The 25,684-nt window shown below is 38.9% G+C and overlaps 1 pseudogene; it reads right to left on the bottom strand.

Annotated features, from left to right (window-relative positions):
• Positions 1-20,056: 20,056 nt before the first annotated feature.
• On the bottom strand, positions 20,057-20,766 carry LOC132232415 (ubiquitin-conjugating enzyme E2 variant 1-like; annotated as a pseudogene).
• Positions 20,767-25,684: the final 4,918 nt, after the last annotated feature.

Below are 25,684 nucleotides of genomic sequence, written 5' to 3'. Positions count from 1 at the left end.
CTGCACTATGAAGGCAAGCTTTGGACTGGTCTCTGGGTCCCTGGCTCTGCAAGTATTCAGCTTGGTGGCAGACTGTGAATCTGTTCTTGCCAGCACTCACATTGCATATTCCATTGAAACTCTGCCTTCAGTTGGCATCTGGTGGGTTGAGAAGAAATATTTTTCTGCCCACCCAGGGCTGAGATGTTGGTTGGGAGTAGCAGAAGTGGTTCGCCTGCCTCGAGTAAATCCTCAGGAAAGCTTTTGGCCCAAATGGTTGGATAGGTTTTTAAAAGCATGGAAATATTATGCCTTTTTGTCATTTTTTAGTCATAGCAGCCAATTCCAAGACAGCAAGAAAAAAATCCCATTGAACAGTCTATAATTACAGCTTAAAACTAAACTAAATAATATCCTTCATTCTTATTTGATACTGTAGCCTACAATGAAAATAAATAATCCACAAACTTACCAACAGAATACGGCAAACCAGATCTCTTCAATGTCTAAGATTTTAAGTTAGGGAAAGTTTAAAGCAGCATTAGAAGTACTATTAATGAATAAAGTTTTATTGTTTTGTCTGGCTTCCTATTGGAATATGGTAGGTATAAGATGGCTATCAGAGTGAAGGAGAGGAGTTAGGCCTATTATTAAATCACTGCTCAATCAAGAACATAGCTCAGTAGCAGTGTTTAACTTTTTATCAGAAAGGCTTTGAATATAATAAGCAGGATTGGTATTGATTTAAAAACACACACACAGAATTTCCTTTTAGACCTTTGAAATACATTTAAAAAAATTTAGTAGATGTTAAAATGTACTTGTTAATCTTATGCCTCATAATCCCCTTAACAGGTTTGAATAAAGAGGTATTTTAGGTTCTGACTTAAATATGAAGATGATTTTAAGCATTCCCTATGGCTAACAAATATAATGATGATTATTCCCAGAGTGATACTCTCTTTAAACTTTCTCAGCTGAATTCTTTCTGAGTGACATTTCTGCTAGCCATATCCTTGTTAAGAACTGAATAATGGACTAGGTTAATTAGAGACAGGTAATCTTATCTTGTATTAATCATCCTTCTATCAGAATAAATTAACCTTTTTAGCTCTTATTTTCTGGAATTCCAAACCTCCATAGACACCATTCTCAAGGCATTAGATAGCCTCATAAAATTTTAAACTAATTTGAATTTGGAAATGCCCATTACCAATAGAGTTATTAAACTTAATAATCACAGAAATTTACTGAGATCATTGAAGATAAGCCTAATTTAGGCAACTCAGGCTTGTTTCTTAGCTCTGGGATCTGGGGAGATTCGGTTATCATCTCTGAATCTCCATTTCCTGACTTATAGAATGGAAATAATATAGCCATCTCAAATTGTGGAAATCAGATGAGAAAACACAGTGGATTCTGAAATTCTCCACTGCAGTATTCAGGATTATTGCTATTATTTTGAATCATGGTGAAGTGGGAGGCTTCACCACTGTTGATATTAACTATTCCCTAATATCACAGATTCCTTTTCCCTGGTTTCCCTGTATTCATGGCAGGGATAAAAATAATGACAAAATCTGCATGTGAGATAGTATTCTGATCAGTTGAGGACTCCCATAATTTTTTTATGCACCTGTGGCCGAGGGAGCAGATGTGTCCGTCAGTCTGTCAAAGACTGCAGCTCATCAGGCCCGCCACGATTCACAATACTCCGTGACAAACAGACTGAAAAACTAGAATGCACTGAATAAATCTATTAACAATGTTAATATAAGTTCATCTGCTTTTGAAAGGCAAAACAATGCAGTGCATTTCATCAGAGGTAATTTGGGAAATACTCAAACATCTGGCTTTAATTAGAAAGGCAAGAAAATGTATGAGAACTAGATTCCATTCGGACAGGTTTTATCTGTCTCATCATGAGTTTGAGCCCAAAGCCCTCAATTTTGACTAGTTCTTTAATGTTTCTCCAAATTTGGGCAGAGCCTTTGGCCTATTTATACATGGATATAGCTTAGTTCAATGTTAGATAAGAGGGAAGGTGGCCCATGCATATCAGGACCCGCCCGAATGAACAGCAGAAGATGGTCACAGGGTGGATAATGCCCTATTGTGTGAAAGAGGGGCACTACTAGTGAGGGGGTAAATAAGAACTTTGTGAGATGGAGGAAATCCCACTTGGAGTTTCTCTTAGGCAAAGAATATAGGTATTTAGAAAAAAATTTCAATAAACTACTTAAGAATAGTCCTTCCCACCCACCCTCCACCCCCCATAAGGGAGAACTGCCTTCCATGTAAGGCTCTTGTTTTATTGACGTACCTAAAGAGTTGCTAAGTACTAGTAGGTTTGGAGGTAGAATTTAGGATAGGGCCAGATTTGGGGGTATTTATGAGGAGAATGGAATGAAAGATTCTGGGGATACTAGGAGGAGTGAGGAGCCAGCTTGCTGGCCCCTTTAGAGAGGGAGGAAAGGGAAGGGGCTGCTTGGTTAAGGAATGACTTTGAAAAACAAAAATGTCTAATGAGGGGTTTTTAAAATTGGTATTTGAGTAGATGATAAAGATACATATTTCAACAGAAGTATAAAAACATGGACTACAGAGTCTCCTCAATATCCTGGTTCCTCAGTTCTTACCCTTTCTCCCACTAAGTAACCATTCTTTTCTTATGTATGCTTTCAGATTTCCTCATGCACATATAAACAATAAGAGCACTGACTTTTACTTTACTCTTTTGTCCACACCAAATTTAATATATTACATTCATTACTCTGTACCTTAACTTTTTCACTATTTTATATATATATATATATATGTGTGTGTGTGTATAAATATATTCTCTCTCTCTTTCTCTCTCTCTCTCTCTCTCTCTCTCTCTCTCTCTCTCTCTCTCTCTATATATATATATATATATATATATATATATATATATATATATATAGTAGTGCTATCTTTCCTATCACTTCATAGAGAGCTTTCTAATTCTTTTTCATTGTACCACTGTTTTCCATTATATTGATGTGCCATAATTAATGAACATATTGTGGACATTGGGTTGTTTCTGATTGTTTGCACTTACAACAGTATTGAAATGAGTAAACTTATATAGAGCTTGTTTTGCTTTAGTGCATGCATACCCATAGAATAAATTCACAGTAGTGGTATTGTAGGACAAGATATGTGCAGTTGTAAGTTTGGTGGACATTACTACATTCCCTCCCTAAGAACTTGTACCTATTTATACTCCCAACAGAGAGGGAGAAAGCGAGTGGGGGAGAGGGAGGGAGAGGTGGGAGAGAGAATTAGAAAGGGAGAGAGAGAGAAAGGGGGCGAGAGAAGCTCGCACACATGTACCAGCACACACCCACCCTCATATCCACTACAATTCATTGCTTATATTATTTTTTCTCTCTTCTGGTTTACCTGTTGTTTGTGGACTCTTTTCCCCATGTGTCTTCCTCTAATGTTATACCCCATTTGAGAGGCGACTGGTGTGATGAGAAAGTGTGGTGCTCTGGAGTCTTGGCTCTATCACTTTCTAACTGGGAGACCTTGGGCATATGGTTTAGCCTCTCTGTGCTCCAGTTTCCTCACTGGTATAACATAGATAAAAATGATACCTACAGCCTGGCCAGCATAGCTTGGTGGTTGAGCATCAACCTATGAACCAGGAGGTCACAATTCAATTCCCAGTCAAGGCACAAGCCTGGGTTGTGGGCTCAATCCCCAGTGTGGGGTGTGTAGGAGGCAGCCAATCAATGATTCTCTCTCATCATTGATGTTTCTATCTCTCTCCCCCTGAAGTCAATTAAAAAATATATATATATCCTACCCAATAATAGGTAAACATGGTAATTGACCATACCTTTGCTATGCCTCCCATGGGCTAATCTGCGAGATATGCAAATTAACCGCCAACAAAGATGGTAGTTAATTTGCATACAGAGGCGCAAAGCAGCGGAGTGAAGACTGAAGGCGGCTCTGGCCAGAGCAAAGGCCTGGGTCCCGGGTGCTGGAGGAAAACCGGTGCCGGCAGCCTGGGGAAGGGAAGGCCTGTTGCACGAATCTTTTTGTACAACAGGCCTCTAGTGTGTGTGTGTGTGTATATATATATATATGAGAATGGAATGTTGAAACTTGAATTATTTCAATGAGATCAACAACGAAGGCTCAAAATCTCAAAGTATCATCCAGCTACATGTAGAACAGATTTTAAAATACACAATGGAACACTGAAAAGTGGCAAAAACCAAGTCCATTTCTGTAGTGTAGTGGTTATCACATTCGCCTAACACTGAAAAGTGGCAAAAACCTTCATAAAATACATATGAAGGTTAAACTCCTTTGAAAAGAAGCAGATATGCAGTCCTTAAGAATGGAATTTCCATGTCTCATTAATACATCTAAAATATTTCCACTTCCTACTACGAATCTTAATGGTACTGAAAAAGCTGGTTTGAATCAGTTTCTACAATGTTTCTTGGGATTTTAAATAGCTAAAATTTGAGAGTTGAGAATAACTTTAATATTTTTTATATGGCCTAACATTAAATGAACTTATGTGGTAAGGTCTGACATTAAAAAATATTTTTTCTCCTGGATAGATTAAAATATGAACAGCAAAACAAGAGTCTGGTGGGATCACATAAAGGAGTCTTGACCTGTAGGAAATAATTTCCCATGATTCTTTAAGATGGCTTCAAGCACAAAAGTCAGTAAGCAATGGACTAACTTTCAGCTCTAAGTTAACTTCTGAAGCCTGTTTTCTTTTCCTGGCACAAAGATTTTTGGGAAGTTAGCGCCATCTGCTGGTCAAATGCCAACTTTTCAGATTTCCTCTTGAGACATTTTCCAAGAAACATTGAATTGCTTTACATTTTCTAATAAATACCACTAAGTAAGTAAATAAAAGTATCTCAAATATTAATGTAATGAACTTGTACATATAAAACAAGACATGTTTCTCTACAGTAGGCTACCTATAGTTATATGACAGAGTTTCAATTTTGAGTGAGTTCTTAATATTTGTACTTGATTTTTTTTGAAAGCCTTACACAAATAAAACTGACACCTACTTCTTATTTTAAATTTAAATTCTTTATTGTTTTAAGTATTACATGAGTCTCCTTTTCCCCCCATTGACCTCTCCCTGGCCACTCCTACCCCCCAGTACATCCTCTCACCCCCCTACTATCTGTGTCCATTGGTTATGCTCATATGCATGCCACCTACTTCTTTATACAAAAGAAGATTCTTTTTCCAAAAGAAGTTAGACTTGTCTGTATTCAATAATATTTAAAATATTTTTTCTTTAAAAGGGCACATTTCCTTAAAAGATTGAGCTAGGGGTGTATGTGTGTGCATGCATGTGTGTGTTTAATATAAAAAATTTCTTTTTAAAATGCAAGAAGGAGCCCTAGTTGGTTTGGCTCAGTGGATAGAGTGTTGGCCTGTGGATTGAAGGGCTGTCAGTTTGGATTCTGGTCAAGGGCATGTACCTTGGTTGCAGGCTTGATCCCTGACCCTGATTGAAGCGCATGCCGGAGGCAACCATATTGATGTTTCTCTCTCTGTGTGTCTCCCTCTCTCTTCCACTCTCTCTGAAAATCAATGGAAGAATACCCTCTGGTGAGGATTAAAAAAAAATTCTAATAGGTTCCTTGTTATTCTCTTTATCATTATCTACCTACTACTTGGAACAGTCTAAAATTATTTTATTTCTTCGTTTACTTGTTAAACATCTGTGTCCATAGACTATACATTCTATTAGTCATAAAATTTATCTGTCTGGTTCTTTGCTGCAAACCTATGACCTAGCACTGGTCTTGGTACCTAGGAGGTATTTGATAAATGTTTGCTGAATCAACAAATGAATAATTTTTGACAGAACCTCTTGAAGCCTCTCTGTGCATTCATAATGATTGCTTTAAAGTGCCTAACTATATCCATTTACTAACAGGAACATTTTTGTGTTTGCCAGGATTTTGTCTTCAGCCTCTTCTATTTTCCCACACAGCTCTCTAAAGATTAGAGACTCCCAAATCTAACTGTGTAGCCCAGACGTTTCTTTTAGTGTTAGGCTATCGCTATCGAGTGCTCTGGATACATTGTGGGGATCTTAAACACACATTATTAAAATCCAAACTGTTATTTTCTTCCCGAACTTCTTTTCCTCCTATATAATATATCAAGATCAACGTTAACACAATAGTGCAATCCACCAAGCTAGTAGTTTAAGTCCTCAACTGACTACTGCCCCATTCATTCCATATCTCATCAGGGAAGTCCAGCCAATGTTAGCTTAGACATGTCTCTCTGATTCCTCATCTCACCCTGCTGCCTGTGCTTTAGCTCATGTCATGCTCTGTCTCAGAGACCTTTTATCTCTTTATTGTCTGCAGGATAAATGCCATGATTATTCTTTAAAAATTAGCTGAAGTATTAAATATGGAGCTTGTTAGTCATTGCTTTTCTGGGATCCGACACCACATTGTGCACACATATAATTGAGCATGTGAATTATTGTGATTTGTCCACTAAATTTTGGATTTTCAGAAGATAGAGCATGACTGTTTCCACTATCTAGCAAGGTGCTTATTGTGTAGTTACAGTTGGTGTTCATTGAATGAATGATCATCAGAGAGCTCAGATGGGTAACGCAAGGTTTATGCTTGCAAGGTCTGCACTTAGGTTCCTGACTATTGTCTGTTGTAGTGTTGGCAAAGAAGGATACTTTATGCCCTTCTATAATCTACATTTCTTCCCTCTATTCCAGAGATTTTCAACCAGTGTGCTGCAAGAATTTTTAAAATATGCAATGCCTATTTAGTTAGGGGCACTAACCTCTTTTCCCTTAGATTGTAAAAAAAAGAAAAAAAAGAAAAGAACAACAGCCAATACAACATTAGCTGTCTGGTGTGAATGCCTTGTCTTGAACCATAAATATATAGGTATATAACCATAAATATATAGGTCATATAATAGGTCATCTTATTGGTTGCACTGTATAATAAGGTTTTGTCTGATTGGTTAATTCTCAGTAGCAGGGGAAAAAAAGTAGCAGAAATCCTTATATACAAGTATAGGCACCTGATTTTTAAAGGTCACTTTAGATAAAAAAAAGTGTAGGTAATTACGATTTTTTTGGTAAATCTATCAAATTTATATATATTTTTTTGTCAGATTGGCAAAAATATATTTTTTGGTGTGCCACATAATTTTAGTAATTGGTTTGTGTGCCATGAGATGAAAAAGGTTGAAGATCACTTTTGGCCAGAACCGGTTTGGCTCAGTGGATAGAGCGTCGGCCTGCGGACTCAAGGGTCCCGGGTTTGATTCCGGTCAAGGGCATGTACCTTGGTTGCTGGCACATCCCCAGTGGGGGGCGTGCAGAAGGCAGCTGACCGATGTTTCTCTCTCATCCATGTTTCTGGCTCTCTATCCCTCTCCCTTCCTCTCTGTAAAAAATCAATAAAATATATTAAAAAAATAAAAAAGAAAAAGAAAATCACTTTTATATCTTATAAGCCAATTCCAAATAAATTTACAGTTTAAAGAAAAATAATGTTGTTATGTAAACTTAAACCAGGATGAGCCCCATCTTTCAACTAGTTTACTTAAGTCCATTCTGTAAAGTGACATTCTGTATGTCCTTAGTTTGCATTATGTAAACATACAGTTAATTTAAATATGCAGATTAGCACAATGCATTTAAACCTGATGGAAAATTGTCTGTGATAAAGTAATTCATGCATTTTTGGGGGCTAGTCATGAGATATAGTACTCTGACTTAAAAGACCAGGTTAATGAGATGAACTCTATCAAGTTTTTATCAAGTCTGAGATAATTTGTATCACTTGCATTTTCATATACCTTTTCACTTGATTTAATAACTCATTAGTAACTCTAGCGTAGATCAGTGGATTGAAATGGAAATAAACTATTTCAAAACTTTAGGGTGTTTTTGTGTTAGATTGGTTATTAAATATTAGAGGATATTCTTGCAAATTGAGTGTTATCTCCCATGGGATTTTATAAATATTTGGTAAATATTTTCATAATCTAAAACAGGGTTAGCAAACTATGGCCAGTGGGCCAAACACAGCCTACTATCTGTTTTTTTTAAAATAAATATATTTTTATTGATTTCAGAGAGAAAAGGAGAGGGAGAGAGAGAAACATCAATGAATGATCAGCTGCCTCCTGCACACGCCCCAGTGGGGATTGAGCCTGCAACCTGGGCACGTGTCCTTGACTGGAATCAAACCCAGGACCCTTCAGTCTGCAGGCTGATGCTCTATCCACTGAGCCAAACCAGCTAGGGCAACCATCTGTCTTTGTATGGCTGCAAACTAAGAATAGTTTTTTTTTTTCATTTTAAGTGCTTGAAAAAAATCAAAAGAAGAGTGACATTTTGTAACACATGAAAATTATAGGAAACTCAAATTTCAGTGCCTATAAATAAAGTTTTATGGAGACACAGCCATGCTCATTTGTTTATGTATTGTGTATGGCTGCTTTTGTGCTAAAACTGCAGTTGAGTTGCTGCAATGGAGATTGTAACGGCCCAAAAAGCCTAAACTATTTACTCTCTGGACTTTTATAGATAACTAGAGGCCTGGTGTATGAAATTCATGCACAGGAGTGGGGGGGTCCCTCAGCCCAGCCTGCACCCTCTCCAATCCAGGACCCCTCGGGGGGATGTCCAACTGCCTCTTGTAATCCGGGACCACTGGCTCCTAACTGCTTGCCTGCCTGCCTGCCTGATTGCCCCTAACCCCTCTGCCTGCCTGCCTGATCACCCGCATCTGCTCCCCTACTGGCCTAATCACCCCTAATTGCTCTCCTGCTGGCCTGATTGCCCCTAACCACCTCTGCCTCACCCCGCACCCGGGACCCAGGATTCCCTCCTCTGGCCGGTCGCAGGCACCTGGGACCCGGGCTTCCCTCCCTCTGGCTGGCCCCAGGCACCCAGGGCCCAGGCCGGCTTCGCCTGGGCTGGCTGTAGCCACATGGGATTGTGGGTGAGTGGCTTCGCCCTGGCTGCAGCCATAGATGCTGGTGCCTGGGACTACGGGGCAGGCGGCTTGTTCCTCCCCCAGGCCACAGCCCCAGCCGCTGGTGCCCAGGACCGCAGGGTGGGTGGCTTGTCCCTCTCCTGGACCGCAGCCTAGCTGGTCCCCATTCCTCTCTCACGAGCTCATTTGTGCCTGGCTGGTCCCCATTCCTCTCTCCCCAGTGTTGACTGTCTGAACCATTACAGCGTGAGGGAGTGATGATCACTTGCATATTAGCTCTTTATTATATAGATGTGTGCCTAACACTGGTCTAAAATTTAGCTGTCCATATGTCTGTAGGTCCCACCTCTGTGGCGTAAAGATCTTGCCACTCTCTGAGGGCTTTCTTTGGTCTGAGCACCCTGGCCTATCAGAAGTGCCCATGAATCAGCACCTTTGGGAGCAGCCCTTCACCAATGACAGTGGATAAATACCCCAGTTCCCTCATTCCATGTTTGGCCATATTCATACCAACTGTCAGAATCCTCCTTGGGTATCAAATCAGGTTGCCCACAGTGTTAACTGTCTCGATGAAACCCCCTTCACTGACTTTCCATTCCACCTACCACAGTGTTTCCTGAAATCTCCTCCCAAATCAACTAGAATTTTTGCACAAAGTATGCTTCTGGGGGAAATTCAAATGAAGACAAATGTGAATTATTCATGTATATATATTACTTAGGTGTCATTTTGATGTATAATCTACCCATGTATGATAAAAAATTTATAACCAAACATTTGGGTCATTTTTCTCTTACTATTAAAGGAAAGACAGATTTTATTAATTGATAGTTTTATTCTGCATGACATTTATCAGTGAAATTTATACTGAAAGATGCAGTTTGATAAGTTGCTCATATTTTTGAACATAAATGCTTATTGCAGGAGAGTGATTCTTGAAGTACTGAATTAATCTTTCATATTGCAAAAATGTTTCTTTTATCTTTTATAAAATGTATATTTTCTTTTATACTAATAAAACTTTTCTGTTGTTACCTCTTCAGAAAACTTCTGCTTAAGTTTTATTTTGCATCAATAATAGATTGAAGCAACCTCAGTATAAGGAGTAGCCAAGATAATTTTTTCCTATATGGTAATTAGCTATAGGTTCAGAATGTTTAAGAAGAAATATTTCATAATTGTGGAAAATGTCTATATATTTTCTTTGCATATTTCTTGTATTTTTCCCTAATGGTTAATTAAAATCAATAAATAGTGTCAGACCTAAACCTCTGCCCTTTATCCTTTGTTCAAGATTCTATAGGTGTCTGTACTTTGAATAGATGTTTAATATTACTGCTTAAGTTATATCACTTTTTTTATATGCCTGATGAATATAATACTAAACTGTGACAGGGATGGAACTGATATTTAAGAAATATACTTGAAAGAAAGTGGAGGAATAAAATATTTGACTTGTTTTGGCCACATGAATGTTTTATTTATCAAATAGACTGCCTCATAGTAGTTTGAGATACAACTTCGAGGCCAGGCTCTGCTCTATATACAACCAAGGATGTATTTAGAACAATACACAGGAAGCTAGTAGCAGTAGTTTTCTTTGAGAAGGGGAGTGGGAGACTAGGATCAGAAGTGAGAGGGAAATGTACTTTTCACTATACACTCTTTTGTACTGTTTCTGGGTTTTTTGGACCATTTATATGACTAACATAAAAGGAAGTTAAAAGTAAATTAGAGGAAGAAGGAAGAAAAGAGGAAAGAAACTACTGGTATTAGAGGCACCCAGGTTTGGATACCCATTAAGCCACTTACTAACAATATGATTATAGTCACACTAGAGGCCCGGTGCACAAAATTTGTGCAACTGTCTAGTGATTACCAGAGGGAAGCGGGGAGGGTTTGAAGAGGGTAAAGAGGGGATAAATGGTGATGAGGTAGATTCTCTCTTTAGAAACTTTCTGGTTTGGGGTGTGAGTTCAGTAGAGCAAAGTTATTGCAAAACTGCTGCACTCAATCACTTTCCAGCTCCTTGTTAGCTGTGTGCCATAGTACACTGCAGGTACAAACTTCAATCTGATTACTGAGCAAATTCTATACCTCTGCAATTTGAGTTTTCCACGTACTGTTTTCTCTTGCCTCTGATTTTCTTAGTAAGTGCTGTTTGATGTGTTGCAAAAGTTTATTTGTTAGCATCTGTTCTTTGACCTTTTTCATCTGTGAAATGATATTGTCACCTACCTACATTGGATAGGTGTGATGGAGAATTTTGCTTTGCAGGGCATTTTCAGACTTTTTTTCTTAATGGGCCCAAGAATATATAATTAACTCATTTATTAAGAGACTAGCATGGGAGAGACTCAACTGTACAAAATAATATGTATATAACTGAAGCTTCAAGAAACAAAGGCTGTCTCTAGTGAGCTTAGGCTGAAAAAGGGAATGGATTTATCCAGAAACAGAGAAAGAAGTGAAAATTCAAGGCCTTGGGAGGGTCAACAACCAGGGTGGCCCCAGGAATCTCTATGATGAGAACTCACTGAGAATCTCTTTAGGGCAGTAGACTTGAAATGCCATGACTCCACATTCCTTCCATCCTGTGTGACATTACTGAGGGTTCAGATCCTAAGAGAAACAGACTGATTGCAAGTTCTGGCCAGAAGTCTCCCCTGCGCCAACTGTAGAGGGAAGGAATCTTGGGATCTCATAGTCTGGATCATGTTCACACTTGTTTGCAGACCCATCAAGACTCCCTGGCTGCCTAAGTCCAGTTACCTAGCCAGCCTATGGGTAAGCCTGGCTGGCCTGCCTCGAGGCCAGGCTCTGCTCTACGAACAGACAGCAGAGGAATAGGAAGCCATAGAGAATCAGTGGAACCTATTCTTGCCTTTAAGGAATAGTAGCCCTGTCACTATTTGATCTGAGAATGAGACTAATGACACTAGCAGTTCTTCTCATAGGAGGCAGAAGAGTAGCTGGAAAGTGAATGGAGGGATGGCCTGGGAGCACAGGTGGGAAATGCCCTCTCTCATGACCTGATGGAAAGATGAGGTAGATGGATAGCAGTTGCCTCTTTAGAGAACATATTTTGGAGATCTTACCATTTCTGGACACAGAGATTTAAATCATTTAAAAGTCTTATATTATTCTGTAACTTAACATTTACATAGGATTTTAGAGTTTCAAAAACTCATAATTTCTTTCTCGTTCTACCTCTCAGCATTCCTGTGTAGGGCTTCATTGATAGACATGGGAGTAAAGCCTTAAAGGGGTCTATGAATTCAAGTTTTATGGATTCCTGGTTCAGTTTTCTTTCTATTACAGCACCCTGCTTCTTGTTAAGTGCTAGTTTATTTAAATTAAATAGTTGCTACCAGTAAAGTTATTTGTTAGTAAGAACCCATTTTTTGAAAGCCCTAATTTTATTTCTCTGCTGTAAATCTGATTCAACAGGTATTTATTGAAAACTACCATTGACATGTTGATTCCCATCGTCTGAACCCATCCCTATATTCAGGATAATTTTTCATCTTAGTAAGTTGTTGGGGCAGCATTTGCCTATAATTATGAAGCTGAAACAAACACTTGCAGCTAAGATATAGCCTTGGACAATCTTTTGTATCCACCATAGACTTTGAATTGGTAGCTAGTAGCCCAAGAGGTAGAGGCAGAAAATCCTTTCTGCTGGCACATGGTTGGTTGCCATGGAAGTGTCAATATCCACTCTCCTGGGGCAGTTTTGCATGTCCTGTGCTCCGATGGTGTGGTCTCTGTCATTCAGCATCCAGCAGTGGTGTGGGCCCTTATCCTCATTGAATTTTTTTTGGCTGTGGTCTTCAATATTGACTGGTCTTTTTTTATTCCTGCTCATTGTCTAGGCCTGGTTATCCAACATTACAGTGATTTTATGAGCTGTCAAGTAACCTTTCATTTTAAAATTTTCATACGATAAATTCACTCTTTGTGGTAGAACAGTTCTATGGATTTTGACAATATAGAGTCATGCACCCACCACCACAGACATGATATAAAAGAGTTCCATCATGCCTCAGATTCCATCATGCTTCTCCTTTGTAGTTACTCTCCTCCCCTCCAAACCCTAACCTGTTTTCTATCCCTATAATTTTCTCTTTTCCAGAATCATAGAATATTATCCAATAACCTTTTAATAACATTTCATTATTGTGATATTAATAACCTTAAAATAAATGTTAACATTTATTTTCTGCTTAAATAATAGCTACAGTTTTTTGGATGTTTTAACATTTGCTTTATTCTGTTTTTACAGGAATAAACTCATTCAATCCTCACTACAATTCTAATAGGTAGATCCCCTTGGTATTCCCATTTTACATATGAGAAAGCTGAGGCATGCAGATGCTAAGGAATCTGTCTGAGGCCACGAGGTGATAAGAGGCAGGTCAGGATCAGACACAGGCAGCCTGGTACCAGACAGAAGCTTTGAACTCCTATCTATACTGTCTTGTAAATCAGCCAGAATTGGTTTTCTTTGCTTGCAATTATGAAGTTGAATATTAGAACTGGTGAGCAAAGGCTCAAAGTATACACTCTTGTGGATGTTATACTGAGTGGGGGATATAGACATTATTGAAATGATGCCACCAATGAATACATAATTACAAATGTAGCTAAGTCAGGAAAGGATCACAGTCCTTTAGAGTTCATCACACACATACCTGATCTAGAATGAAGGTCATGGAAAGTTTCCCTGAGCAAGTGACACTTTAACGGAGATCAGAATATGTGACTAGATGAAGACGGTATGGGCCTGTGGAGCATGCAAATGGAGCCTTCAAGAAGAAGCCACAGGTGCAGAAGTCTGAGGCAGGAGGCATGGGGAGCCAGGAGAACCCCACTGCTAGCCAGGGTAGGTGAAGTTAGAGGTAGGCAGGTGGCCAAATAACCAGGGCCTTGTAGGCAACATCAAGCACTTGTGAGGCTTTGCCTCTCTCTGGTTTAGGATAACACTGGAGAGTCTTTACTCACACACGCAAAGCAAGAAGGTGAAACAGAGGACAATGTGCATAAAGGACATGCTCTGCTTTCTCATGGAGCAGGCTCATAATGGGAAGGCCATGGGCCCAGGATCCCTTGCAATGCCTGGAAGGTATTCGTGGACCACTTTCCTTACCTCAACAGGGTTTTGGGAATAGATTGGGATTCACTGATGTGCAGGGGAGCACTGTGAGGCTGGCTTCTGCTCATTGTTAGGTCCAAAATTGTTACAGAATTTCTTCAAACCTCATGTCTGTAAACTGCAGGGTGCAATACCTTGTGTTTGGTGTCAATAAGTGATAGATATCTCAATGAGCACAACAAAGTAAGCAAATCAGACATAATCTCTTCTCTCTGCAGGCTTCATAGACCCAGACTTCATTGAAAGTTGACAATGTTAGAGTGCAGCACCATTTCATAGAGAAGGACAAGTTAACTCGGCCAGGGCTGCAAAAGTAGTGAATGGAAGAGCCAAGTTTCTGACCTCCAACCTACATGATGTGTATTTCGGCACCACGTTTCTAAAACAGATTGACAAAATGCATTGTTAAATGGCTCACCTTGATAACACTGGAAGATGCATTTCTTTTTGATAGAAAATAGATGTAGAGCCCTACCTGTTTTGGCTCAGTGGATAGAGTATCAGCCTGCGGACCAAAGGGTCCTGGGTTTGATTCCTGGTCAGGGCTCATGCAGGAGGCAACCAATTAATGTGTTTCTCTCACATCGATGTTTCTCTCTGTCTTTCCCTCTCTCTTCCACTCTCCCTAAAAATCAATAGGAAAAATGTCCTTGTGTGAGGATTAACCAAAAACTCACACACAAAAAAACAAAAAACAAAAAAAGAGAAGAAAATAGACGCAGACATCCAAGAAAGACACAGTTGAATTTTCCTAGATACTGCAAATGCGTTTTCAGTAATTTAAAAGTCAGTAACAGAAGCCTTTGACAAACTTTTTACTTTTCATAACTGTACATTTGACTAATATTTTATTTTATAACACCCAAATGTGTGGGCATGAGTTCATGCTGAGAGGAAAATGTTCATCAATCTGTGAACTCAGGAGGACCACAAGGCATTTGGAAAATAAATTAATATTCTGAAGTGTATTAATTAATACTTTTGACTACTCTGACCAGTTATGATCCTCAGAGATATATACCCCAATTTTGAATCCAATTAAAATGGTATTCAGAAGTAAATTAACCCATGTACATTCAAATCTTGATATAAAATGACATAGTCTCTAGACAGCAATTAATTAATCAAACATGCAAAAATATGTCAAGAAAATTATGAATCCATCTATTCTGACGTTATATTTCAAAGGTCTTCAAGCCCCTTATATATTAAAAGTATTATATACTACATCAATTCTTCTTCACTTCATTTAAAAGAGAAACCAGAAAAAATATTTCACCATATGCTTGTTTTAGATGCAGTGAAAAATGTTCTTTTCAAAGCATATGGTGATATAATTAGGTGTCCGGATACAGCAAGTTGTAAAAAGAATTGTTTAAACTAAATTGAGACAGTTGGCTGCTCTGTACACCCCGCAGCCCCACCATATCAGTATCTTCTCTGGATCATGATTGTGGTTTTTTTTTTTTTTTTTTTGGGGGGGGGGGTTATCATTGTTTTAATAAATGCCTGCTGTCACCTACATAGCTAAGGTGGATAGAATTCAAGGACTGCTTCCCCCTTTCAGTGTGTAAACTATGTGCTTCATTTCGCAGCCTCTCACTGAGGAGTTTTGACATTACTCCCGCATCATTGACGTTTGTGTAAAGTTCTGTAGCTGGAAGTCTGCTTTTATCTATGGCTTAGCTACCTTTCTTCATGCGCCTCATGGATTGTCTTCTGCTAATGATGAGAGGGCCTTGCATTTTTTTCTTCAATAAAAGGGTTTGTTTTAAAATATTTCTTCCTGTTTTGGTGTACTCGATCTCTGAAGGAAAGAAAAAGTTTGAAAATAGATTCTGTAAAAACACTGGTTATTTGTTATGTGAAATTTAAATTTAAAAAAATTCATGTATTGTAATCTGGAAAACAAAACATCATGATTTCAGATGGTTTTGGGCGTGAACTTGTATACTGGTTTTAAGAACTCATTAGGATGTATAAACCTTAAGGGTAGTAGGTTTGTCTGAAAAAATATTTCGCCCTATGCTTGTTTTAGATGCAGTGAAAAAATATTCTTTTAAACATTTTAAACAAGTTCATGAGCATATCTGAATAGTGAACCTTTTGTTTTACACCAGTGCTTTATATTTCACAGATTACCAGAGTTTGGATTTTTTTAATCTTATCTTATTTTTTTTATTTAAAATGCCTGACTAGAATGAATAATATGTGTTTATCTTAGGCATATGTTGTTTTCCACCAAATTCATTGCTAACTAATATGGTAAGTTTCACTATTTTTAAGTCTATTTTTGTATCATTTAGAGTGGGCATTCATGATTTTGATTAACAACTAAAACTGTCAGCAAATAAATGTGGATTGTTCAGCAATATGCGTAGAAGATAGATGCTATTGAGAGGGATGACTCATGATCATTAACGGATTATTTACCTTGCTTGTCTTGTGATGGTTTCTGTTGCTACGAACACCAGTGATTGGTCAGGTGCTCTGGAGCAGGGCTCTGCTGAGCTGGGCATGGTGCTCGCAGCGCAGCCTGGGCTGCAGCTCAGGCGCCGCATGTCCTGGGCCAGTAGGGAGACTTGTAGAGCCAAGGGGGAGAGGGCCCTGATGCTGCTGGCCCCTTCAGCTTCAGCCCAGAACCCACCCCTGAGGACGTGTAAGCTGTCCTTGCCCAGCCTGAGCTGGGGAGAGCACTGCCTTTCTCCGTGTTGGTGACATGAATTATTTCATCTAGCTTTCCTAGCACAGTTATTTTCTTGCTTTGTTTTCACCTTGTATCAAGGAAACAGTACCTTCTCAGGTGAAGTGCTATAATGAGCCAAATCCTATTCCCTAGTGCCTTGGTTGGCAAACTGTGGCTCGCAAGCCACATGCGGCTCTTTGGCTCCTTGAGTGTGGCTCTTCCTAAGCCTTAGGAGTACCCTAATTAAGTTAATAACAATGTACCTCCCTATATAGTTTAAGTTTAAAAAATTTTGCTCTCAAAAGAAATTTCAATCGTTGTACTGTTGATATTTGTCTCTGTTGACTAGTGAGTTTGCCGACCACTGCCCTAGTGCAATAGTATATAAACTTCAGTGTATGTCAGAATCACCTGTAGGCTTGTTAAAATACAGGGTGTCCCCCCCAAAATGAATACACACTTTAACAGCTGATAGCTCAATTTTGAAAATGAAATGTATTTTAATAAATACTGCCTTTATAATTATTCAAAGTGTGTGTATACATTTTTGGAGATACCCTATATAGATTGCTGGGCCTCATCCTAAGTTTTTGATTCCATAGGTCAGGAATGGAGTTATATCATTTGCATATCAAATTAGTTCCCAGATGAAAATGATGAACTGGTCTGGGACCCACATTTTGAGAATGACCCCTATGGTGCAACTCTGAGTTCCTGTCTGTGGCCAGTCATCTCTGTGTCCCAGGGAAGTCAGTGAAATGCTCTGCTTATGGAGCTAGGCCCCAACCAGCTCCCAGTTATCCTTTCTGCTTTTGTTTGTTTGTTTTTGCTACAGGGCTTGGTCACTTAAGCTTCTCTCTTTTTGATGCTTCCACTGCAAATTGGGTCGTTAAATGGTTTTCTTTCTTCTCCCATGAAGCCTGGTTGTTTAAAAGAGTAACTCCTTTTCTTTACTGTGACTGAAGACAAGCATCCAGGTCCTTTTCTCTCTTTTTCTTTTTTTTAACAAATACAATAAAAAAAAGTCCTCACCAGAGGTATTTTTCCATTGACTACTAGAGAGAATGGAATGGAGGGGAAGAGACAGAGAGAGAGAGAGAAACATTGATGTGAGAGAGACACATTGATTGGTTGCCTCCCACACATGCCCCAAGCAGGGTCAAGGATTGAGACTGCAACCGAGGTGCTTGCCCTTGCCCAGAATCAAACCTGGGACCCTTCAGTCCACAGGCTGATGCTCTCTCTACTGAGCCAAACTTGCTAGGGCCAGGCCCTTTTCTCTTTGTGGGTTTTTCACTGATCACTTTGGAAAAATGAATTTAATAAGATAAATACACTTAAGAAAGTTCCAAAGTTTGCAAATTCTAACAGTGATCTCTGACCCATAGTCCCATACTCCTTTAAAATGGCAGCTGGAAGCCTCAGTGGGGTTTTCTCTTGGCATTTGTTTCTAAGGATGTTTTTCGCAGCAAAGTCAGAGAAAGACAAATGCAATATGATTTGACTTATATGTGGAATCCAAATAACAAAATAAATGAACAAACAAAATAGAAACAAACTCACAGATACAGAGAACATTCTAGACCAGGGGTGGGCAAACTTTTTGACTCGAGGGCCACAATGGTTCTTAAACTGGACGGGAGGGCCGGAACAAAAGCATGGATGGAGTGTTTGTGTGAACTAATATAAATTCAAAGTAAACATCATTACATAAAAGGGTATGGTCTTTTTTTTTTTTTTTAGTTTTATTCATTTCAAACGGGCCATATCCGGCCTGCAGGCTGTAGTTTGCCCACTGCTGGACTAGACTGATGGTTGCCAGAGGGGAGATGGGTTGGGGAACTAGGTGAAAAGGTGAAAGGATTAAGAAGCACATATTGGTAGCTAGTGCCAGGGATGTAAAGTACAGCTTAGGGAATATAGTCAATAATATTGTAATAACCATGTATGGTGCCAGGTGGGTACCGGAAATATGAGGGGAACACTTCGTAAAGTGTACAATTGTTTAACCATTATGTTATATGCCTGAAACTAATACAAAATGATATTGAATGAAAACTGTAATTGAAGATTACAGTTTAAATAAAAAACAGTTCAAAGCCCATAAAAACTAAATTTTTAGCAACATCAACCAGTTGTTATTTTACTGAGTATTAAGTCCAAAACGTGTTGATAGCAAGAATATACTCTCTTGGATAAACTATATTGTACTGTCTATGGAAGAAAGTTAATACTTGATATTGTCATGGGTTGAACTGTATTCTCAGGAAGAAGTTCAAGTTGTTATCCCCAGTGTCTGTGAATGTGGCCTTATGTGGAAGCAGCATCTTTGCAGATGTGATCAAGTTAAGATGAGGTCATATTTTAGGTCATATTGGTGGGACCTAATCAAATGACTACTGTTCTTACAAGAAGGGGAAAAGTAAGAGAACAAACAGAGGAATGCCATGTAACTATGGAGGCAGAAATTAGAATTATTCATCTTCAAGCCAGGGGACACCAAGTGTTGCAACTACCAGAACCTAGGAAGAGGCCAGGAAGGCTGCTTCCCTAGAACTCTGAAAGAGAGAGAGAGAGAGAATGGCCCGGTTGACACCTTAATTTCAAACTTTTAGCCCCCAGATCTTTGAGGCAATACATTTTTGTTGTTTTAAGCCATCCAAATTTATGGTGATCCAAATTCCATGGCAATGGAAAACCCAGGAAACTGATACACTTGGTGCTGTGTGTGTGTGTGCGTGTGTGTGTGTGTGTGTGTGTGTATGTGTTTGTATTTTGATAATAAAGGAGGAAATGTGTTGCAGCTATTATTGATAGATTGATATGGAATGTTGGCACCTCTTCTCTTCCTGTCCTCTTGGGATCAAAAATAGTCCCTTTTCAGGGAAGGCAGAAACTGTAGCAGAAAAAATGAGCATGAGAATCAGAATGAGACTTAAGACATCAAAGTTCACTAGACACAAGAAAGGGCAATGGTGTGGGACATATCTCATTTGGCCCTATCTATACACAGTTCACAACATGGCAGCTTGTTTCTATAAAGCCAGCAAGAGAGAGAAAGTCTCCTACCAACTCTTTTTTTTTTGTTGTTGTTTATTTGTTTTTGTTAATCCTCACTCGAGGATACTTTTCCATTGCTTTTTAAAGAAATTTTGATTTATTATAGCACAACTTATATATTTCAAATGGACAACAAATTAATATCACTTACAGCATCTTAAGATAAACTGCCTTTGAACAGGAGCTTCCTTTCCAGTACTCTGATGTCTACAAGACGTATCTAGAAAGGTTACTACTGTGGAAAATGAAGACTGCTTAAATCAAATGGGGGAGGGGTGGGCCTGTGGTTTTCTTTTTGGTTGGTTGCTGTAACACTGCCCTTCAGGAGGCTGAGGGAGTGACATATTTTCACTAGTCATCATAAGGTGCCGAAGCTCGTGCGGGACATGATTGATACTATATGCACGATGCCATTTCTCTAGCACTCATACGGCCCTTGGGTCCACCACTCCATTAGAACTATTAACTCCATTCATATTAATTTTTGTTACAAATCTTACAACGGGGGGTACTTCAGGGTATTTAGGCCCACATTCTAATTTAAGTCTGCACATTCGGTTTTCATAAACTGTTCTTGGAGGCCCAATTATCAGCCCTGTCCATCTTGTAAGTGTCATGTCTTCGTCATCTTCTACACCCCAACTAATTGTGCAATCTCCTCCTCCTTTCTGGCCTTCTTCCAGTTCTTCCAACAGCCAAAAATTGCGAGGGACTTTTACTCCTGATCCCGTGCTGGCTGCCATCTTGCGTCGCTGTCGCTCAAAGGCCGGCCTTCACTTGAAGTTTGACCGTTCTGTGGGTTGGACGTTTTTCTGGGCTTGAATCCAGGTATTGGCAGGGCTGTGATGTTTTCTGAAAGTTCTGAAGGCGAGATATAACGGTTTGAGCTCCTCTTCGTTTCTGTTGCTCTTTCCATTGCTTTTTTAGAGGAGGTGGGGGGGGGGGGAGAGAGAGAAACATAGATGTGATAGAGAAGCATCAGTTGGTGGCCTCCTGCCTGACCAGGGCTGGGGATTGAACCTGCCACCCAGGTACGTGCCCTTGACCTAGAATTGAACCCTTCAGTGCTTAGGTTGACACTTTAACCATTGAGCAACACTGGCCAGGACAACATTGCAGTTTTAAGCAATGCAGTCAGTTCAATGTAATTATGAGCATCTCATTACTGTTCCCATATTCTATTGGTTAGAAGCTAGTCACAGATCCTGCCTACATTGAAGGGGAGGAGGTTATATAAGGGTGTGAATACCAGGAGAAGGGGATCACAGGGCCGGCCTGATTGCCCCCAACTGCCCTCCCTGCTGGCCTGATGGTCCCCAACTGTCCACCCCTGCCGGCCTGGCAGGTGTTCATCATAGCTCTTGGCTCCGCTCTCTGGGCTTTGGTTTTGCCCTCAGTCATTCCCTGTCCCCCTCCCCCCCACACACCTCCACTCCCCCATTAAGAAAAGCAGAGTTTGCAGTTGAGTAGCCTTCTCAGCCTGGTTCCTGCCTGTAAAGTAGTAGGGGTTCAAAATCCTATTCTTGGTATTTACCTGTCCATTTTAGTCACAGTTGTCAGTGGTTCTACCAGAATAATTCTCTTAAACACATTGTGTGTTTGGGTGTATTTGAATGCATCGCTTTATTATCCTACTTCTTCAGGCTAAGCCCTTCTCCACCTTGGGCTCAGTGTGACGCTGTTGTGGGACGATATCCTTAAGATTCTTGGGGGCTCAATTACTTAACTGAGAGGCTCTACAGGCATGCCCTGGAGATCCTTCAAAAGCTTTTGGTCTGATTGAAAGGTTCTATGAGGTACCACATTAGATCTTTCTGAAAATCTTAATAAAGAATTTTACCACCATGCCCACGGTTTCATTTTTAGTTGCTGTTTTCCTGCACTGGATTTCATCTCTGCCCAGAAGCTACTTTTAATTTTAGAATCATTTGCTGTCTAGAGAGGTTGGGAATAAGAAATCATTTTATTTTCAAAGCCAGCAATCTTGGCTTCTCTATATTTAACAGTTCACTCTTCAGCTTATCTCTTTCCTTGTGCATCATAGGCAGTGAGAAGAAGCCATGTGGCAATTTCAGTGCTGCCTGAAAAAGCTAGATCTTTGAGTGCATCAGGTACATTTCCCATTTTTCACATGATCACAGGTGATGGTGGCGCAAAACTTTGCAGCACTACGTAACAAGCGCGGCCTTTTCTCCTGCTTCCAGTGACATTTCTCTGTTTGCTTGAGTCTTCACAGACAGCCTCCTTGAGGCCCTCTAGGCTTTCACTAACGCTTTTGTGGAGGTTTTTTAGGTTTTCATTAACAGTTCTTCAATGTTCTTCCCCTTTCTGCTCACCACCTGATCCCAAGGACCATACTACATGTTTTAGGATTTTGTTACAGATGCGAGAATGTTTCTTAATTATCTAATGTCACACAAAAAAATCACCCCAAGGCATAGGGGCTTTAAACAACACAGTCTGTTCACTAGTATCTCTTATGATTCTAGGATAGACTGGCTCAGTTAGGCAGTTCTCACTTGACCTCAGTCTGTGGTAGCAGTCAGATGGTGGCTGGGGCCGGGGCTGGGCCTCAGCTGAGGGTATTTTTGTGGCCATGTTGGAAAATACAATCTGACACAATAGTGTATCAGAATAATTTAAATTTTAAGTCCTATACAGAAATCCTCAATGGTTAATTACAACAGAAGGAAAAAAAAAGGACCTCCTGAAAGTATATTGTGTAAATTATAGTATGGAATGTAACAAAAACCAGACTCAGATAATGTGAACAAAAGTCAGTAGAAGGCAATGACAGGGTTGCACTGGATGAAGGATGAAAGAGAAGGATATCATCATCAGAGGAGTGGAATCTACCTTGGCTTTTACCTTGAAATATGGGGGTTATGGGAGAATGTGCCCACCTTGGTGTGTATTAGTAACTTCATGATTTCCGTGATTTGATTTTGCTGATTATTTTATAGTAACAACCAACTATCAGCTTCCACTATTAAAACCTACTCATTTTTAAAGAGGCAGCTCAAATGCCAATATTCCATAATGCTTTGCTGTTTACCAATTAGAATTGCTTTCTCTCTCCCCTAATTCATAGACCACTGTTTCCTTCTCTTATGAAACTTACTGCACAATGTTTAGCATTAAAGTATGTGTTAACCTGCCTTATCAACCTAACCAGGTATACGTTCCTTGAGGCCAAAGGCCTTGGCTTAGTTTCTTTATATCCCTAAAGTATTTCAGAGCAACAGGTGCTCAGACATATCTGTTGAATTAATAAGGTTGGGTGCCAAGTTAGAAATTATAAAAATAGCTTGGTGGTAAAGTTCTACATGAACATTTCCTTTTCATTGCTTGAAAAAAACATATAGATCATTTTCTTGCCTTAATGTGTCATTAATTAAAAGCTTTCAGAAGAACAGTCATATGCAGAAGCTGTTTTTAAATTTAAAAATAATTTTATTTGAGATTAATGATTGACATTACCTCAGAATATTGAATGAGATGGAATAGCAAAATCTCTCCAAATAATTACTGTTCCTGATCTATAATTTTAACCAATGACTTAAAGTGAACTTTTGTTTTCATTATTACTTAACTGCTTTCAGTAGATTACAAATAGCTTTGCTGTTAGATCAATGGTTCTCAACCTGTGGGTCGCGACCCCTTTGGCGGTCAAACGACCCTTTCACAGGGGTCGCCTAAGACCATTCTGCATATCAGATATTTACATTACGATTCATAACTGTAGCAACATGAAAGTTATGAAGTAGCAACGAAAATAATTTTATGGTTGGGTCACAACATGAGGAACTGTATTTAAAGGGCCAGAAGGTTGAGAACCACTGTGTTAGATCAAATAGATTTTTTTCTTTAGTTAAATGTGGACATGCTTATAAGTTTTAGATTAATTAAATTATTATGGATGAGAACCTCTATTTTTACTTTTATGCTGCCATTTTAATGCTCAGTGAAGATAGAAAAGTGAACATGTGCAAAATCAGATTTCAACAAAGTAAAAGTTTATGTACAATGGAAGCTTATAGATTTGGAAATAATTTTTATGAGTATGGTTTCAAGAATTATACACTGGAAACCTATATAATTTTATTAACCAATTTCATCCCAATAAATTTAATATAAATAAATAAATAAATAAACTATCAGGTTGAAGCAGAATTATGGTGTAATAAAAATGTCAGAACTGGGGGGAAAAAAGGATGTGGTAGCGAGCCTTTGACCCTCAAAAACCTCCAATATACAAGATCTTGTATAGTCCCCTCCCATGTTGTACCAGGTTTGGTGTGAATGACCAATATAATATGACAGAAATGGTTGCATGTGACGTCCAAGGCTAGGTCTAAAAGATAGTGAGTACCTCTTCTGCCTTGATCTCTTGGACCAATCACTCTGGGGGAGTCCAGCTGTCATATCATGAGGTCATTTAAGGAGCATTCTAGAAAGTTTCACACTAAAAGGACTGACACCTTTTGCACAAAGGGTCAGTGACAACTTGCCCATCATATGAGTGAGCCATCTTGGAAGTGGATCCTCCAGTCATAGTCAAACCTTAATATCACTGCAACCCTGGAACCTGAATTGTGACCTCATGAGAGATCTTGAGCCACAGAAACCTCAAGACATTAGATTATTATTGTTGTTTTATGCTATTAAGTTTTGGGGGTAATTTGTTAGACAGTAATAGATAACCAGTAAAGAGAAATGTTTGTTAAACTTACAATGTGCAACTATAAGGCAAATAACTGTGATGAGGCTGAGGACACTAAAGATTTCTTTAATTAGATAACCATAAAGCTCAAAGCTCATAGTGCAGATACTTTTTCCAGTAAGTAGTATAGTTGTCAAGAACTAAGTAGAAAATGTGTTGGGCATAGATTTGGCAAAGAAATTATTGTTTTTTACTATATGATGACTTGAAGATGGGTACCATGCTGTACATATGTTCAACTGTGACAGCTAAAGTTATTTTTCCATTAGAGACTTTTGCAACAGGTTCTACCAATATACATTAAACATATAGTTCTATTGATAAAAAGATATAAATTGATAGATACACATATTTCAGTAAAAATATGATCTTATTATTTTTGAAAGTTCAGCATCATAGCAAATAATGCATAGATTTGATGACATTGCTGGTTGCCTCTCCATATGGGGCGCTGAGCATGCACAGACATGGTAATGCATGCATCGTCACGTATTCACTAATGAAGGAAGGTAAAGAAATAGAAAAGCTTTTCATTCCTTCAACACGCAGCTGGTGTGTGATGCCAGATGTAGAACCATTGATGTTCTTGCCAAGTTCTCAGGATCATGCCATGATTTATTTAAACTGAGACAATCAAGAATATGTTGATTTAAAAAAATAGTTTGAGACTGATTAGTAGGTGAATAGAAATATATTGAAAAAATAAACCATTGGCTGTGTATTAAACATGAAAGTCTTATTCACAACTCCCATGATTTCTCTGTAGGTTATTGTGGTTTTCCTCTGAAGAAAGAGTTAATGACTCTACATTATAATCCCTCAACTCCTACAGAATTACTTTATAATGAGGCATGTAAATTCACAAAAGCTGTAATTGAAAAAATAATCTATGTTATTTTGAAACGAATATTGCAGATGCTTGTCCAAAATGGGTAGTAAATGACATGTCTTCTTTTAATAGTCTCAAGCATCTCCTTTGATACTTTATAATTTATGATATGAGGATTGATTGTAATAGAGACCAAGCTGTACGGTTTCTTCCAGAGGGTTATCACTACCAC

This window comes from Myotis daubentonii, chromosome 4, assembly GCF_963259705.1.
Source record: "Myotis daubentonii chromosome 4, mMyoDau2.1, whole genome shotgun sequence".
Lineage (NCBI taxonomy): Eukaryota > Metazoa > Chordata > Mammalia > Chiroptera > Vespertilionidae > Myotis > Myotis daubentonii.
Note: the sequence above shows the minus strand (reverse complement) of the source record. Positions and strands in the feature narration are given on the sequence as shown.